The 18,754-nt window shown below is 47.8% G+C and overlaps 1 protein-coding gene across 8 annotated transcripts in view; it reads right to left on the bottom strand.

The window, feature by feature from the left end:
- Nucleotides 1–18,754, bottom strand: part of PRKAG2 (protein kinase AMP-activated non-catalytic subunit gamma 2) — a 262,603-nt gene that overhangs the window by 64,199 nt on the left and 179,650 nt on the right. For 2 of the 8 annotated variants that reach the window (XM_040464573.1, XM_040464571.1), the window contains exon 1: nucleotides 402–503. The exons of 4 other annotated variants lie outside the window; for them this stretch is intronic. The gene's annotated coding sequence lies outside the window, so the exon portion shown is untranslated. Of the gene's footprint in view, nucleotides 1–207; nucleotides 225–401; nucleotides 504–18,754 lie in introns of those variants that run through there. 2 more of the 8 variants (XM_040464572.1, XM_040464574.1) reach the window with 2 other exon arrangements.

The raw sequence follows: 18,754 nt of genomic DNA on the forward strand, positions 1-18,754 counted from the left end.
CCGGCGGCGGCAGGCGGGCGGCCCGGCCGGGGCGGCCCCGCCCGCCGGCAGGGAACCGAGGGGGAACGGAGAGGACGACGCGGCCCCGGCCCCTCAGCCCCCGCCCCCGTCCGGGGGCCGCAGGTGGCGCGGGCCGCGGCCTAACCCGCCGCCCCTCCCCGAGTGGAACGGTCCGCCCCCCCGCCCCCCGGCGGCTTTGGTACGGACCGGCGGGGAGGAAGCGTGGGAAGAGGACCCCGAAGAGCCCGGGGCCGGCTCGCGCGACGGCGGCCGGGGCGCCCCCCTCCGGCCGCGGCCCTCCTTCCCGCTTCGGCCGCCGGGCCGCCATTAGCGGAGGCCCGTTTTCCCAGCCTCGCCGGGTCCTCCCACCTCCCCCCGCCCCCCCGCGCTCCCCCGCTCACCTTCCCCGCCACCCACGGGCGGCGCGTCCCCGCAGGCTTAACCTGCGCAGGTGTGGTCTCGGCCAGCCCGGGGGTGGGGCGAGAGGGGAGCGCCGCCGGGTGGGCGGGGCGACGCCCGGGAGAGAGGGGCGGGGGCCTGCGGGGACCCCGGAGGGGAGAGGGCAACGCGGACTGGGGGGCGGGGTGTGATGGCTTTTCTTTTTTAAATTTTAGATTAAACTAACCATCCCCTGCCCCCATTAAAAACAAGAAATGTTCCGGGGATTACACGTATTGTAGCTGCACTTTGTTGCTATCAGTTTTACCCAGCCACGGAAGTCTTAATTTGCTCCCTTTCTTCGCAGCTGATCCTTCGCTTGGGCTGAGCCATTGCCAAAAGCTCGCACAAATCTCAATCTGGCCCCGGCCACTCCTGTCACCCTGGATCTGGGTATCTGAGACGCCGCTATCGGCAGCAGCTCGGGGTGGCAGGCAAGCGAAGTTGCCAGAGCTGCCTGGGAGAGCAGGGCAGTGGGAGAGGGGACAGGCGCCCCACTCCCCGAGGCTCTCGGGTGTGACAGCCAATTTCTGCCCCATCTACGGGGTGCCCTTAGCTCACTGCAGACTGCAAGGGCCCTGGCAGATTAGCTCCCTGGCGCTGATTAGGGCTGTAAAGTACACCCCCCCCACCCCCCCGAAAGGAAGCCTAGTTTTATCACTCTTGCAAGCCTGGCCTGGAAGAGGAAGTACTAAAATCTCCTTTGCGGTTCCTTTTTGCTCTGTCATCTCGGTTGGGCCAATCCCCAAGTTGAGACTTAGCTGCTTCTCAAAAAGGGTATGTGGGGGGCGGGGGGGGGGGAGAAGAGGACAAAACTAATTTTGTAAGACCTTTGTTGGTCAAAACAAAACAAAACAAACCAAAAACAAACCCTGCAGCTGCGTCATATTTAACAGCAAGAGCCTGAATGCTTTCCCTCTAAGCTCAGGAACAAGGCAACTCTGCCTGCTTTCACACTATTTTTATTCAACACATCGCTGGAAGTTCCAGCCGCCGCAGTAAGGCAAGAAAGAAAGAAAAGCCATGCAAATTGCAAAGGAAGAAGTAAAATCCTCCCTATGTTCAGATGACATGGTTGTCTTCACAGAAAGTTCCAAGGAATCTATTGAAAAACAAAACAAAACAAAAACAACCAAAACGAGAACTGGTGAGTTCAGCCAGGTCGTAGGCTGCAAGATCAACACCTAGAAATCAATTGCATTTCCACCTACTAACAATGAACATGTGGAAAGTGCTATTACAAACAATACTATGATCAACTGTAGAGAACGTGATGTAGGGATACACTTAACATGTACAGGATCCGTATGCTGAAAATTACTATGTGGTTGTAATGGAAGAAATCCTAAATAAATGGAGAGACATCCCGTGTTTATGCATGGGAAGACCCAACATGGCAAAGTGGTCCGTCTTCCCCCAGATTGATCTCTGCGTTTAATGCAATTCCCACCAAGATCCTAACCAGGTTTTCTTTCTTTCTTTTTTTTTTTTTTTAACTTTACTTCTTTATTTCGAGAGACAGAGGGAGAGAGCACGGCACAGGAGAGCGTGAGGGGGGGAGGGGCAGGGAGAGAGAATCCCAAGCAGGTTCAGCACTGTTAGCACAGAACCTAATTTGAGGCTCAAACTCGTGAACCAGGGGATCATGACCCAAGCCGAGGTTGTACGGTAGACAAGATGAACTCATTCATAAATTTGTGTGGAAAGGCACAGGCTGTAGAATAGCTAAAACAGTCTTGAAAATGATGAGGTAGGAGTAGTCACTACTGTTTGGTACTGGTAGGGGGAGAGACACATAATCAACCGAAACAGAGAACTAGAAATAGACCCACATTAATATGGGCTTGAGGAAGGTGCAAAAACAGTGGTGCAATCAGACGCGGATAGGCAAAAAAAATAAGCCTCAACCTCAATGTAAGCCTCACACCTTATACAAAAATGAACTCAAATTGGGTCATGGACTTAAAAATAAAATGCAGAATTATAAAACTTCTAGAAAAAGAAAAGCAAACCATTTGGGATCTATTACTAGGCGAAGAGTAAGGCTTGATATCAAAAAGCATGATCCATAAAAGGTAAAATGAACACACGGAACCCCAGTAAAATTAAAAATGTCTGCTCGGGGGGCGCCTGGGTGGCGCAGTCGGTTAAGCGTCCGACTTCAGCCAGGTCACGATCTCGCGCTCTGTGAGTTCGAGCCCCGCGTCGGGCTCTGGGCTGATGGCTCGGAGCCTGGAGCCTGTTTCCGATTCTGTGTCTCCCTCTCTCTCTGCCCCTCCCACTTTCATGCTCTGTCTCTCTCTGTCCCAAAAATAAATAAACGTTGAAAAAAATAAAAAAATAAAAATAAAAAAAAATGTCTGCTCGGTGACAAACCTTGTTAAGAGGATGAAAAGACTCGTGCCAGAATAGGAGAAAATACTTGTAAAACCGCAGAGCCAACAAATGACTGGCATCTGGTAGACATAAAGAACTCTCAAAACTCCAGCTTAGAAAAATAAAAGTTAGAATTCAGTTAGGACAGGAAAAAGACAGGCAAATGGCAACAAGCCCGTGAAAAGATGTTTGACAACACGAGCCATCAGGGACGTGCAAATTAAAACCACGGTGAGCTGTGACCACACCCCTATTAGAATGGCCAAAACAAAAATAAACAGCACATGCTGGTGAGGACCATCGCTTCTGCATTGCTGTGGGGATGGCAAATTATACCACTGCGCTGGAAGACAACTCGGCAGTTTCCTTTGAAGCTAAACACGCAGGCTGCTACGTGACACATCGTTTGCAGCCTTGGGCATTTATCCGGGAAATGGAAGCTTACGTTTACGTGAAAACCTGTATACCATGTTCATAGAAGTTTCATTTGTAATAGCCCAAACCAGAGATAACAGATGTCGTTCAGCAGGCGACTGGTAAACAAAATATGTTACGTCTATACCTGGGAATAGTACTCAGCAATAAAAAGGAATGAATTATCGATACACACAACCACTCGCATGGATGTCCAGGGAGTTAGGATGAATGGGAGAAACCCATCCCCAAAGGTTACGTACTATGTTACTCCATTTATATAACATTCTTGAAATGACAAAATTGTACAAGTGGAGCACAGATTAGTGGGTGCAGGGGTCAGGATGGGGGTGGGAGACAGAGGTACCTGTGGCTAAAAAAGGGCAGCACAAGGGGTCCTTGTGGTGAAGGAACCGTTTGGCATCTTGACTGAATCAATGTCAACATCCTGCTTGTGTTATACTGTCTTTTTCCTCCCATGAGTCAAGCCACACTTATTTGTGTGGAGGAAATGACCAGTTAGGGTAATTAAAAAAAAATTTTTTTTTATTGAGATAGGATTCACATACCATAAAAATACGTGTTCGGTATATTCACCGAGTTGTGCCACTATCTGTGTTTACAGCATTTCATCATCTCAAAGAGAAACCCTGTACCCACTAACGGTCATTCCTTATCACTCTCTTAACCTCTCTCCATTCCCAGCCCCAGGCAACCACTAACCTATTTTCTGTCTTCATAGATTTGCCTATTCTGGCAAACTTCACTGACGTGGAATCATAAAATGTGTAGGTTTTTTTTTTTTTTTTTAATCTCTAGCTTCTTTCACTCAGTGTCCACGCTGTAACATGGATCAACACTTCCTTTCTTTTTATTGCTGAGTAATATTCCATTGAATGCATAGACCACATTTTATGTATCCATTCTCCCCATTTTGGCTATTGTGAATATCGGTGCTATAAACATTCATGTACAAGTGATCTGTGTGGACATATGTTTTCATTTCTCTTGGGTATAGACCCAGGAATAGAATTTCTGGGTCATATGGTAACTCTATATTTAACATTTTGAGAAATTGCCGAACTGTTTTCCACGGTGGCTGTACCTTTTTACATTTTCGCTAGCAGTGGGGGGGGGGGGGGGCGTCCATTTCTCCTGCGCTTTAGTTTTGTAAGATGTTACCCTTGGGGGAAACCAGGTAGAGGGCACACGTATATTACAACTGCATGTGAATCTACAATGAGCTCAAAATAAAAAGCTTAATAATAATAAAAAAAAAAGCACAGGGGTACAGAGTGGAAGTGTCAATCATTCTAATTTTTGAAAGGTCTGCATTTTAATTTCTTGCAGGAATCCTAGTATAATTGTAAAAATAAATCTCTAATTGGTGTTTATTGGAAGTATCATCAATTTCACCTGTACTCCTGATGAGTTGTTTTGGGGAGGCAGAAACAGGCCACGAGTGGGAGTATTTCCAGAAGCTGTGTGCTCGCAAACGTGGTTCTCAGGCTTAAAAAGTCCTGTAGCCATTACTGCTGAAGTTGGTAGAGAATAGAACTTAAAACAAATTAATGTCAGTTTCTCAGATTTCACTTCACTTGATAATGGGTGTGCAGGAGAAGGCTCAAATAAAACCGTTTCTGTCCTATATGTTCGGGAGGCAGAATTTATTTCCACGGGTTGCTTTCACTTAGTAGGATAGCTCCCAGATTAAACTGTCCTCTATAATATACCAGGTCAATTTCAGGAATTTGAGGGTCTGCAATGTACACACTTGTTGACAGGGTGAAATGAGTGATGGATTGGTTGGCACAAACCATTTAAGGTTGGTGATTGTTAGTTGCCCTTTCATGGTGATATTTTAGGTGATGTTTTCTTAGAGTCTCAACTGACTTATAAGCCAGACTCAATGTGAGCTATTTTGGGGAGACGGGGAAGCCAGGAGAGGGAAGGTTTCGGGCAGTGTTCTGCATGCAGAGAAGGGGGTTGCAGGGGCGCCTGGGTGGCTCAGTCGGTGAAGCGGCCGACTTCGGCTCAGGTCATGACCTCAAGGTTCGTAGGTTTGAGCCCCGCGTCGGGCTCTGTGCTGACAGCTCGGAGCCAGGAGCCTGCTTCAGATTCTGTGTCTCCCTCTCTGCCCCTCCCCCACTTGTGCTTTGTCTCTCTCTCTCTCAAAAATAAATAAATTAAGAAAACAAAAAGAAGGGGCTTACGTGGATGCCACCTCAACTCTCTCGAGAACTGAACGTGGCAGATCACGGTAGAGACAGGTGCCGGGTTTTCCTAGCTGGGCCTCCTGCAGATCTCAGTATTTCTACCATATTCTATCGGCCTCTGCAGCCAGTCTGGCCTGCTGCACTCCAGGATGATGGGAGGGAACAGGCAGCTGGAGTTGAATTTTATTGAATGCCTGAAAACCACGGAGCCATTAGCAGCCTGACCTGCTGGTTGGTGAAAAATGCTAAATTATTAAGGTTTGTCTAACACAGCTGTGCCTAGGTGCAGCAAAAGACAGTATTTTGAATCACTACCAGACAGGAAAACTTGATCACAAAATGACTGCCAAAAAAGCTTTTCCTTTATGGGCTGAGGTCAGATAGGAGTTCGCTTTACCTTTTATTTTATCTTAAAAAGCTACTGCAAGAAAAAAATCAACCTTAAATACTGGATAAGTGGCTCCTGAATAATTTAGCATTTGGAAACCAGCAGCGTTGAGGTCCCCGCCTCCCCCGCCCCGCCACCGCTGCCTTAAAGGGGTCCTGTGTGCGGAAGGGGAGGTGGGACAGGGGCGCCCACTGGTGCCAGGATGGGATCTGCCTGTTCCTGCCACTCGCTCTGACCCCTCCTCTGCGCGGAACACCTCCAAGCCTCGGTCACAAGCTCACAGCAAGCCTGAGTTCCGGACTGCTTCCTGGTCTTCTCCATTCGAATCTTCTATGGACAACTCAAACTCATCCCCCTAAAGTAGGTCTTGAGTCCTCTCTACCTGTCTTCGTGACCTGGGAGGTCACCCTCGTAGTGTCCATCTCCACCGCGACGCTCAGTGGGGCTTCCAGTCAGCTGAAAACCTGTTTCAGAGAGGCGCCTGGCTGGCTCTGTAGGTAGAGAGCGTGTGGCTCTTGATCTTGGGGCTGTGAGTTCAAGCCCCACGCTGGGTGGAGAACTTACTTTAAAAGTAAATAAGTAAAAAACCTATTTCAAAGGATTAAATAAGAGAGGAAGAAAATGAACTAAACCAAAAATGTCCCTTTTGCCCGGATTCTTTCTGTTAAACTGTCTTCTTTCAAAAAGTAGACAATGTTAAGGTTTTGAAGACAGACGTTGAACATATATTCAGTAGCTGCTGTATGCCAGGCACCATGGTCGGTGGTCAATAAAATATCTGCTGTGATTAGAAATGCATATCAAAGATAAGAAGTGGGAACCCTACACCTACATAGGATCAGTTTGTTCCTCTTCAAGTTCCACGTTTGTGGAGCTCAGCAGTTAGGGTCTGAAATACGTCTTTCTCTTGGTTTTCACAAGTAAATCCAAATTTGCTGTTATTTTTTGCTAACCAAAATATTTTATTCTTAGCTTTGTGTTTGACATGACTTACTGGGAGCTAAATATATTCTATTCTCCTGGTAATTCTTGGTGTCCCGTAATCCTTTGCAAATTAATAAGTACTGCTCAATTTGTTCAATTAACCTTTCAATTCTTAGTGCATCAAGCCATAAACTTTTTTTCTGTGTTTCTATTACACAGTGACACAAAACGGGGTGCCTGGCTGGTTTAGTCGGTGGATCCCAGGGCTGTGAGTTCAAGTCCCACATGGGTGTGGAGATGACTTAAAAATAAATCTCAAAAAAAAAAAAAAATAGAGCGACACAAAAAGTGATATAAAGTCCCATGATGGCTTTTTTCACTGTTCTCTCCTCTTCCTCTTACAACTGGCCTAGTCATTAGCCCTTTTCAGAAGAGACCAATGAGAATAGCTTTTCGGGTTTTTTTAATTCCTTCATGTATAGAAACTCTGGCTAGAAATTGGTGAAAATTGACAAAAGTGATTAACAGACCACTGCCATTTTTCTGCTGTGTTCTACATAAAGTGCTTGGAAGGAAGTATAATAGTCAAGTTGAAATCAAAGGGACCTGTTAATTCTTCTGTTGCCTCTTCTGCACTTGGCTCTGAGGAATCTGGTGATCTTTACTCACTGTTTACGATGTCATGTAGCCAATCAGGAGGGTTGTCGTGAACTGGGGACACAGAGCCAACCAACTAAGTGTAGAGACAGGCCCCGCAGACCTCAAGTTATAAATCTTTTCAGAAGGGTATTTAGTGTCTCTTTTTTATTGATAAAATTTGCCTACAATAAACGGTATCCATTTCAAGTGTATAATCTGATGAGTCAACAAAAAAACCTTCATTCCAATCAAGATACATACATTTCTCTCACCCCAGACATTTCCTCGTGCCCCTTTGTGGTTCATCCCTCCTTCAGCAATCAGTGATCTAGTTTTTGCTGCTATCATAGATATTTTCCAGAATTTTCTATACATGGAAGCATTCAGTAGATACTTTTTTGCTCCTGGATTATTTCACTTAGCATAATGATTCTGAGGTTCATGAGATCCAATTTATCCTTTCATGATTCATGCATTTTGTGTCCTAAGAACTCTTTGCCTCCTGCCCCCCAAGAGTGTGAAAATTTTCTTCAGTGTTTCCTTCTAGAATTTTTTTTCATTTAGGTCTCTGATCTGTTTTGGTTTAATTTTTTATTAGGATGGATGGTGAGAGTTTAGGTTCATTTTTTGCCCATACTGATGTCTAGTTGTTCCCAATAAAAGACTTTATTGGGGCGCCTGGGTGGCTCAGTTGGTTAAGTGTCTGACTTTGGCTCAGGTCATGATCTTGCGGTTCGTGGGTTCGAGCCCCGCGTCGGGCTCTGTGCTGACAGCTCGGAGCCTGGAGCCTGCTTCAGATTCTGTGTCTCCCTCTCTCTCTCTGCTCCTCCCCCACTCATGCTTTATCTGTCTCTCTCTCAAAGATAAATAAACATTAAAAAAATTTAAAAGACTTTATTTTCCCCAATGAAAATAAAAGATTGCCTTGGCATCTTTATCTAAGGTCAACCTACTATATATGGGGCATCTGTCTCTGGCCTCTCCACTCTGTTCAATGATCTCAATCTATACTTTCATCATGACCACCCTTTCTTTAAAAAAAAAAAAATTTAATGTTCATTTTTGAGAGACAGAGCACGAGTGGGGGAGGGGCAGAGAGAGAGGGAGACACAGAATCCAAAGCAGGCTCCGGGCTCCGAGCTGTCAGCACAGAGCCCGACGTGGGCCTTGAACCCACAAAGCGCGAGATCATGACCTGAGCCGAAGTCAGACACTTAACCGACTGAACCACCCAGGCGCCCCTTCTTGATCATCGTAGGTCTGTAGTAAGTCTTGAAATCAGGTGGTGAATATTTTCCAACTTTGTTCTTCATTTAAAAAACTTGCTTTGGCTCCCCTAAGCCCTTTGTGTTTCCACATACAATTCAGAATAACCAAAAGCCTCCTGGAATTTTGGTTGGGATTCCGTTTTACTTGTTGGTCCATTTGGGAAGAATTCACATCTTCACAACGTCAGGCCTTCCGATTCAGGACCATGGTTTACCTCTCTGCTCATTTGTGTTCGCTTTGGTCTCTCTCAGCCGTCTTCTGTGGTTTTCAGTGCAGAGGTCCCACACATCTTTTACTAAATTTTTTCCTAAGTATCTGATGGGGGGGGGCGTTTTTCTGATGCTTTTGTCAGTGAAACTCTTTCCCAGATTTCATGTGCTAATTGTTTGCTGTTAGCATCTCACGGAAGACGTAATTGATTTTTGTATGTTAGCTTCATACCCTGCGACTGTGATAAACGTACTTGTAAGTTCTCGCGGCTGCTTTGTGGCTTGGTTAGGATTTCCCACCTGAGGATTCACATCGTTTGGTGCCTCTTACCTTTAGTTCTTTATGTTGTGGTTCCCAGGGGCTGTATAATTTTACCTATTCTTCCATGGTAGCGTGTTTCACGTACACGCTGATTCTTATCTAAATGTACCATTTTCTTTATGCCTTGATTTGGAAAAGACAGTATTTCTCATACTCTACATGATGTTATCTATGTAATATACACGTGTATATGTGATATTATGAATTACGTGTGTAAGAATATAGGTGTCCCTATGTGTATATCCGTAGACGCAGAGTGTAGACACAGATACATTTCCCACCTTAGCCTCCCTTGCAACCCCTTATTTGCAGTGTGTACCCCTCAGGGCATGGCACATTGAACCACGTTGTAGTGGATCCTGTTGGTTTTGCCTGCGTGGCATCCACGCCTCTTCTACCAACTTCTTTCCTAGAACAAGTCCTTCACTTCGTCGCACTGCACACCCTTCGCTTACGTGAGTCGCGATGGTGACAGCGTTTCTTACTCTCCTGGAGTAAAAGGGAGGGCTTATGGGTGAAGAGGATCCACGCCCGCACGCAGGTAAGCACGTCCCCGCCCCACCCCGTTCTGGCCGCAGAGAGCACGTAGCCTCGGCTGCTACTGAGGACCAGCCTTCAGATGAAGCCAGGGCTGAGTAAGAGAAAGGACTTGGGTCCTTGGTGACATCACTGAGCAGGCCTGTATCTCCCCCTGCCTGGGGCCTGTCCTACTTCTGTACCTGTAACCTGAGGCAGTAGATGTCTTTATCCTTCAGGCCACTTTGAGTCGCGGTTTTCTGTTACTTTGCAGCCAAAAGCATCCCACAGGGTGTTTGGGAACTCTAGCCGATCTCGGCCCTGCCCTTGGGAGGTGAGATGCTAATCAGGGGGAGGTTTTAGCCTAATCGTGAAAACTGTATTTCTGCATATATATAACGCTGTCAAAAATTACAAAGTCGGTTAAGTTGAAAACAACAACAACAACAACAACAACAACAACAACAACAACAAAGACACAAAGCAGCTCAAGAGCGACCGCAGAGTGTGCGCAAATGCTGAGAATCCTTTGAGACGCACGGCTTCCTTTAGGAGGCGAATCGAGGCAGATTTAAAGGAAGCAAGGGAAGGAGGCCACTTCAGGTGGTGGCCACGGCAGAAAAGCTCGAGGGGTCAAGACACCTGCAGGACACAGCAGGCGAATGGCCTTGATCTGAGCGCGGAGTGTTCCAGTACGGAAATTAAGGCTAGATCGCTAGAGACCCCTGGGGGCCAAGGGGACCGGATTCGATTTCATGCGGTAGGATGCGAGGAGGGGGATGTAACTTCCGCAGCCTGCTCTGATGACATCAAAAGATCTTAACAGCGGTGTAGAGTGGAAAGGGATGGGCGTGGGAGAGGCTGGAATCCACATGAAGGTTTTACGATGTCCTTCCGACGAATGGAAAAATGAAGCAAGCTACTCTGAGAAGCATCGCAGCGATAGTGAGGAGTTTGGACTTGGTATTTCCATGGATTATGAAATACACAGAAGGGACTAGGACATCGGGGAAAACGGACAGGATGAGCCCATTTGAGGTAAGAAAGGAGAAATGCTGGGGTTAAACCTGCTGAGTTCCAAGTGTTGGTTGGCTGTCCAAGAGGTAGCTCAGGCAGGTAACTAGGGTTTGTGAGTATGTGAGGGAAGGGAGGGCGAGACAGACGGGGCCTGGATTCAGCAGCTCTGCTCCTCAACCTTCAGTCATTTTGTCCTCTCTCCGTGCAACTGGTACAATGATTTAAAATTCACCTTAGGGGCAGCTGGGTGCCATTGGTTGAGCATCTGACTCTTGATTTTGGCCCAGGTCATGATCACACGGTTTGTGTCCTGTTTGTGAGACTGAGCCCTACATTAGGCTCTAGGCTAACGGCACTGGAGATTCTCCTCTCTCTCTGCACTCCCCACGCCACCCCCCGTCTCTCTCAAAAAAATTAACTTAAAAAAAGAAGATAAAATTGACTTAAAAAATTAGCCTTTAGCCGCCAACTCCAGGAAACCAAAGGTATGGGTGTTCTAGATATATTTCTCCGTGACGCACAAATATGTAGCTATTAAAATGTTCATCCTTGGGGCGCCTGGGTGGCGCAGTCGGATCAGCGTCCGACTTCAGCCAGGTCACGATCTCGCGGTCCGGGAGTTCGAGCCCCGCGTCGGGCTCTGGGCTGATGGCTCAGAGCCTGGAGCCTGTTTCCGATTCTGTGTCTCCCTCTCTCTCTGCCCCTCCCCCGTTCATGCTCTGTCTCTCTCTGTCCCAAAAATAAATAAACGTTGAAAAAAAAAATTTTTTTTTAAATGTTCATCCTTACACCACCTAAAATTATCCTGCATACCACAGTGGTATTCACCGTACACTTTGGGAAAACTGGTCTACGAGAGTAAGAGAAGTCAGCACCAGAATCCAGAATGCCAGGGCTGGTATCCACATGGGCAAAGCAGGGGACTTTCAGTGAGAAGACGGGGTCCTCTCAAGGAAGCAATAAGAGAGGTCAACAGAATGAAAGAGAAGAGACACTTGCATTAGACACACAGCAGCCCCGAGTCGCCACGGCCCCAAAATGTCCACCACACCAGGAATTTGAGAAAACAGCCTGTAAGAAACCAAGTCTAAACCCCTGGTTTAAAAACTGTATACTGTGACCCATTCACGGGTGACGAAAGTCGTTTAATGTGGCAGTTTAGGGGCTCCTGGGTGGCTCCGTCGGCGAAGCGTCCGACTTCGGCTCAGGTCACGATCTCGCGGTCTGTGAGTTCGAGCCCCGCGTGGGGCTCTGTGCCGACAGCTCAGAGCCCAGAGCCTGCTTCGGATTCTGGGTCTCCCTCTCTCTCTCTGCCCCTTCCCCCGTTCATGCTCTTTCTCTCTCTCAAAAATAAACAAACAACAACAAGAAAGGACTAGCTTGGTTTAAAATGAAATCTCACAGAAATCCCACTTTGCACTGAGGGTGATCACTGTTTCCAGAAAGCTGTCTTAATTATACACACACGTGTGTGAGTAGTGGGTCAAGATTTTTCCTTATCGTAGTTTATAGCCATAAACAGGATAATAAAGGAAGATGGTGTATAACCCCCGATGTCTCTGGGCTGAACGATTTAGTCACGCACATGGGACATCAGTTCCAGGAAGTGTTGTTTGTTCACCAAACATGATTAAGTTTCTCTTCAGCACAGAGAGTAGCCAGTGTCTATAAGGAATAAATGAGGCCCGAGGGAAAAATGATTTCAACTCATTCATTTTTAAGGCACAAGTAATAGAGTGTAAAGTTGGTCTAGACCAAACCTTTGACATGTCACTTGGTGCTTTTTAAAGGTATATTTGCGGGGGGCGGGGGGGGCGCCGGGGTGGCTCAGTCCGTTAAGGGTTGGACTCCAGCTCAGGTCATGATCTCACAGTTCGTGAGTTTGAGCCCCACACTGGGCTCTGTGCTGTCAGTACAGAGGCTGCTTCAGATCCTCTGTCCCCTCCTCTCTCTGTCCCCACCCCCCGCTTATACTCTCTCTCTCAAAAACAAATGAACATGAAAAAAAAAAAAAAACCAGAAAAGGTATATTCAGGTATATAGTCTACATATCTAGGAGGAAAAGTGCACCCACACACACGGGAGTGGTAACAGAATAAAGACTAGGTATTAGCATTTCCACTTTTTTTCAAACATCAAACATTTTCAAGAAAAATGGTTTATTAGTTTCCTGCTGAAAGGCGGACGGTTAGGAACCCTTTCCCTCCAGGGCATGGCTGGCGTGTTAAGACGGGGACCAAACAGGGGATCCCGATACGGTCATAAATCCTATGAAACTCATCAGTCCCCGTCTCTGTCGTTAGCATTCTGAAAGATGTATGGATTGTGGGGACGCCTTACAACGGCGCAGTGAACATGTCTCATGAGAACACTAAGGCAATAAATATCTGCTTTTCACCCACTACTGCTTGAGCCCCATCGACGTCGGCGCCCCAGAATTCTCCGGCATTTCATCTCACACCAAGCTGGTGGCAAATGACGCTCAGCTTCCACCGTGGAGGAAATAAGCCAGTTTCACATGAGAGTATCTTTGAGGGCGTAGAATGTATTCATTTTATTAAATCTCAACCCTTCAGTACATATCCTGCTTTGTTTTTAATTTTATAATGTTTTTATTTATATTTGAGAGAGAGAGCGCGCGAGAGAGCACGCGCGCGTGCACAAGCGGGGAAGGGGCAGAGAGAGAGGGAGACACAGAACCCGAAACAGGCTCCAGGCTCCGAGCCATCAGCACAGAGTCCGACGCGGGGCTCGAACTCACGGACCGCGAGATCATGACCTGAGCCGAAGTCAGACGCTTCACCGACGGAGCCACCCAAGCGCCCCTGAGCTGCCTTTTTAACGAGACACCGAAAAACTGCGGTTGTTCAGACTTGGGTATCTGGCAGACATTTTTTTCCAAAATGAACAAAGGGAACCTGTCGCTTCAAGGCAAACAACTGCCCATATCTGTTGCCGATGATGCCACTTGAGTTTTTCAAGCAAAAGTCAGAATCTTGGAAAAGCAGTGTCTGTCATAATGAAGCTTGACAGCTTCCCGAGACTTAGAGACTTCTCCCAGGGAGACTGCAGTGTTACTAATAAAGGTGATTTGGTTTTTCGGATGCCGTGATAAAATGTGTTGACATTTGGAAGATCTGCATTGGTCAGGGACCCCGTATCTTCCCAATGATCAACGCACGACATCACAAGATCACGCGTGGGCTAAAGATCGACTCAAAGTGCAGGGCGGGACGGACGGATAGATGTTAATGTAAATAGAACAGACTCTGTTAAGTAGACTACGGAAACTCATTCATAGGGTTTCAGATTCCACGTCGCAGCTAACCTTTCAGAAACTACTACTTGTCAAGACTACCCACAATTTTCGGAAGAGGCTGTTAAAATACGCCTCTCTTTTCCAACCACATCTCCGCTCGAGGCTGGAATTTCTTCACGTACTTCATCCAAGACAACATATGGCAACGGAATGAATGCCGGAGCGGATAGGAGAGTCCCACTGTCTTTTAACCCAGGCTTTAAAAAGATTTGCAGTAGAATAAAGTGATGCTACTCTCCTAATTTTTTTTTTTTTTTTTTTTGAGTAAAAATTTATCTAGGAGCACCTGGGAGGCTCAGTGGGCGAGCGTCCAAGTTCGGCTCAGGTCACGATCTCACGGTCCGTGAGTTTGAGCCCCGCGTCGGGCTCGGTGCTGACAGCTCGGGGCCTGGAGCCTGTTTCGGATTCCGTGTCTCCCTCTCTCCCTGCCCCTCTCCCTCTCGTGTGCACACTCGCCCGCTTGCTCTCTCCAAAATAAATATACGTTAAAAAATATATATTTCTGGTAATATCTGAGTTTATTATTGATCTTTTAGATAAATTAATATTTTTTCAAATTTCTCAGCTTTAATTTTCCATATGGTCGATAACGACAGAGGAGACCCATACAAATAAAAGCCTGGGTCCTCACGAATGACGAGGGCAGAAGTGTCCTGAGACCAACACGCTCGAGAACAACAACTGATTGGCTGCCCGGCAGACCTAACTCTCAGAAATAACTCCTGAGGGGCGCCTGGGTGGCTTAGTCGGTTAAGCGTCCGACTTCAGCTCAGGTCATGATCTCGCGGTCCATGAGTTCAAGCCCCACATCGGGCTCTGTGCTGACCACTCAGAACCTGGAGCCTGTTTCGGATTCTGTGTCTCCCTCTCTCTCTGACCCTCCCCGTTCATGCTCTGTCTCTCTCTGTCTCAAAAATAAATAAATGTTAAAAAAAATAAAAAAAAAAAAAAGAACTCCTGAGCTTATAAAACTTAAAGGAAACACCCGTTTCATCCTCTTCTCTGGAGTTAATGACCTTCGATTGTGTTAGGTAGGCATTTCTTTCCATTTTTATTGAGACAGTCACTTTCATTATTAAAGAGAAGCTCTTAATCATCCCAGCGGCGTCCCGGACAGCTACGATCCAAATTCACATTACCTTTTATGAACCACAGAGTCCTGTCCCTTTTATCCCACTCACATCACACATCATTTTTTCAAATTACTAGGAAGTTTGCTTGTTGGGGAAAAAAAAAAAAAAAAGACATGAGCTTTTTGCCTAAATGCTTTTCAACATACATATTTTATTAAAAATTTTTTTTGTTGTTTAGTGTTTTCTTCATTCTTGAGAGACAGAGAGAGATAAGAGTGTGACGGGGGGAGGGGCAGAGAAAGAGGGAGACACAGAATCCCAAACAGGCTCCAGGCTTCCGAGCTGTCAGCACAGAGCCCCCACGCGGGGCTCGAACCCACGAACCGCGAGATCGTGACCTGAGCCGAAGTCGGGCGCCCAACTGACTGAGTCACCCAGGCAGCCCCCGACATACGTGTTGGAAAGGGAGAGGCGTTTTCAGCGACTCTGGTGTCGACTCTGCTAACTCATGGTGCCAGACGTAAACTTTCATGCTATTGATTTTACTTCCTGTGCAGAAGGTCAAGGTGACCACTCAGCTGCACCCCCACCACGGCTGCTCCCGTCGTCCACCCACACAGTTGCCTGCCTTTTCTGTTATGTCAACATCCAAGATGTACCAGTGTCGTGACTATGCAAATATTATGCACACCCGAGCCAGCTGTTCACCGTGCCGTAAGCAACCTTCCTTTCGGTGCGATTTCATGTTTTGGGGGAGCTCAATTTTCGATGTGTCTACCACAAAGTCATCCCCAAGCTCGGCCAAAGCCAGAAGTTTTCTCTCAGTGTGATGAGACGCATGAGGCGATCTGCGGGTTTTATTCTCTTCTTGGAGATGTTGTCCCAGGCTTTCTAGACCTGGCGAGGCGAGCCCAACCCTCCACGTGGTGGTCCCACGGCCCCGGGCATCCTCCTGCTGCCTGGGTCTTAATTTCTGCCCTTATCATGAGGCACCGGATGCTCCAGTAACTCCCCGAGGAAAGGTACGCGGGGGTCAATTATTGGAGACCTCGCGTGTCTGAGAATGGCTCTCAATTTGATGTCCTGCCCAAGTCCCAATTTTGAAATCATCTGCCCTCTGTTCTGAGAGCCCTGCCCCCGCCACCTTCCAGCAGCTGCTGCTCTGAAGTCTGACGCCATTCTGATTCCCAGTGTCTTTCCTTTTTTAAGCACACTTTGTTTCCACCTCCTCTCTGGAAGCTTTATGCTCACTTTTTTTTTTTTTTTTTTTTTTTTTCCCTGCCATTTTGGAATTTCACGATGCTGTATCTTGGTGTGGGTCTTGTTTCTTTTCCCTGGTTCCCCCCACCGCCCCCCTTTCTTTTTGTTTTGTGCTGGGTATCAGTCTGGGAAGCTGTGCCCTCCTCTTGTTCTCCCCTAATTCTCCTTCTGTCTTCCTTGTTCCTCCTCTCTGGACCCCTAGGATCGAGCGGCTGAGCCTCCTGGACTAATGCCCTTCCTTCCCTCTTTCCTTCCTTCCTCCTTCCTTCCCTCCTTCCTCCTTCCTTCCTTCCTTCCTCTCTTTCCTACCCTCCCTCCCTTCTTCCCTTTCTTCCTTGCCTCAGTTTTTATCTCGCCTTTAAGGGCTTACTTTCCAGGAGATACGCTTGATGTTAACTTCTAGCGCATGTGTGTACGGACATATACGCACAACCATTTGTGTAGTTTACTTCCCCAAACTCTCGATCTTGGAATACCCCCTTTTAATTTATAGAGCCTATTTTTTTTAATGTTTATTTGTTTTTGAGAGAGACAGAGAGAGGTAGCATGAGCGGGGGAGGGGCAGAGAGAGAGGGAGACATTGAACACGAAGCAGGCTCCAGGTTCCGAGCCATCGGCACAGAGCCCGACGCGGGGCTCGAACTCACGAGCCGCGAGATCATGACCTGAGCCGAAGTCGGACGCTCGACCGACGGAGCCACCCAGGCGCCCCAGAGAGCTTCCTACTCTTTTTTTCACGGCTGCAGTTTCCTTTACTCCCTTTATTGCTTTCTCAGGCTTCCTTTTTTTTCTGTTTGCTTTTGTTCCTGTCTTTCGTGATGGAAGGGGGTTTCCTCCAATGCCTGGCTCTCTTTGGCTGCACATTTAACAGGGATGCCCTGAAGAGCTAGGCTGGGAGGTCCGAACGTGCAGATGGGAGCCACTGACCAGTGGCTCACTTTGCCACGGTGAAACGGAAGTGACAAGCCAGAGTTTCAGGGTGTGCAGATCTTTTCTCTAAAGAGAGATCCTCCTTTTGTGCATGGCCGGGCGGTCCTGAGGAAAGCCCAGCTGCCAACATTTGGGGAGCCAAGCAGGGATGCAGGGGCACTCATCAGTCTGCCTAGGGGCTTTTACTTAATCTGTTTTCAGAACCCACCCTCCACGAGGAAGTATTCTTCCTGTGAGGGCGAGTGTCTGGGACTACTGTCTATTAGCTTTCAAACACAGTGGCCCCCTCGCCTTCAGAGATAACTAGTGCCTTCAAGCCAGGGTCCCCATGCCCCCGTTTCAACTGAAAGTGAGGTTTACAAGAAGAGTCATAATTAAAAATAGAAGCATTCATCAAAAGCCTTTACGTACGGCAATGAAGTCTTTATGGAAGCAAAAGAAAGCCAATAAAGGAACGTTGATGGAATCACAGAAGCCGCACAGTGTGGCTATAAATATCACTCCAAAGCTTCTGGAGGCTTCATGCTCGTTTCCCAAAGGCCTTTGCAGGCACCTTTTTATGGCCTGGGTTTCAAAACCTATGGCTCGGTCTGTCTTCTACTCTGTTTTATGCTCTCCTAAAGAGAATGCAACTTGAAAATTGGCATTGTTTTCCTGCGGTGGCCCTCCAGAGTGTTTAAACGGTCAACTACTACAAGATTTCTGTTTTAAAAAGAGCCCGGGTGGCTCAGTGGGTTGAGCATCTGACTTCGGCTCAGGTCACGATCTCAAGGTTCCTGAGTTCGAGCCCCGCATCGGGCTCACTGCCATCAGCACAGAGCCTGCTTCGGATCCTCTGTCCCCCTCTCTCTCTGCCCCTCCCCAGCTCGTGCTTATGCTCTCCCTCTCTCCCTCAAAAATAATGAACGTTAAAAAAAAACAAGAAAAGAGCAAGAACCCATCAGGTACTAGCCGAGTCCTCCCACGAGTCAGGAGTCATCTTCAGTGATCTCCCCCCCACGGCTGCCTCCAAACATGCAGCGCCATGAACAGACTGTGTGCAGGGGGGCTCCACGGAGGACAGACCCACGGCCGCCACAGCAAGGCAGCCGCTCTGGGACCAGAACCTCCTCTCTGTGGGTCAGGTCCACACGGGCAGGGAGCGTGGGCCCTGAAGCGACCGCCCGGGGCCTAGTCCTGGCCCTCTCACTCGAACACGGTATCGAACTGCAGCACTGCCTGCCTCACTGGCCCGGCCCCGGAGCCAAATGAAAACGAGGCGCCCTTTGCTCAAAAATGAAGAACTTCCAGATGACAACAGACCACGCTTTGAAGCAGGAGGTGGCCCTTGTAAGCACAGGGCCACGGCCCAGGCCACGCACCCACGGAGCTGTCTGTGCCTCGGTGGTCTCCTCTGTACAACAGGGGTCACACAGTGCCTGCCTCACAGCGCTGGGAGGGATGT

The sequence above is a fragment of the Herpailurus yagouaroundi genome, unplaced genomic scaffold (assembly GCF_014898765.1).
Source record: "Herpailurus yagouaroundi ecotype Mexico unplaced genomic scaffold, PumYag 483, whole genome shotgun sequence".
Classification (NCBI taxonomy): Eukaryota; Metazoa; Chordata; class Mammalia; order Carnivora; family Felidae; genus Herpailurus; species Herpailurus yagouaroundi.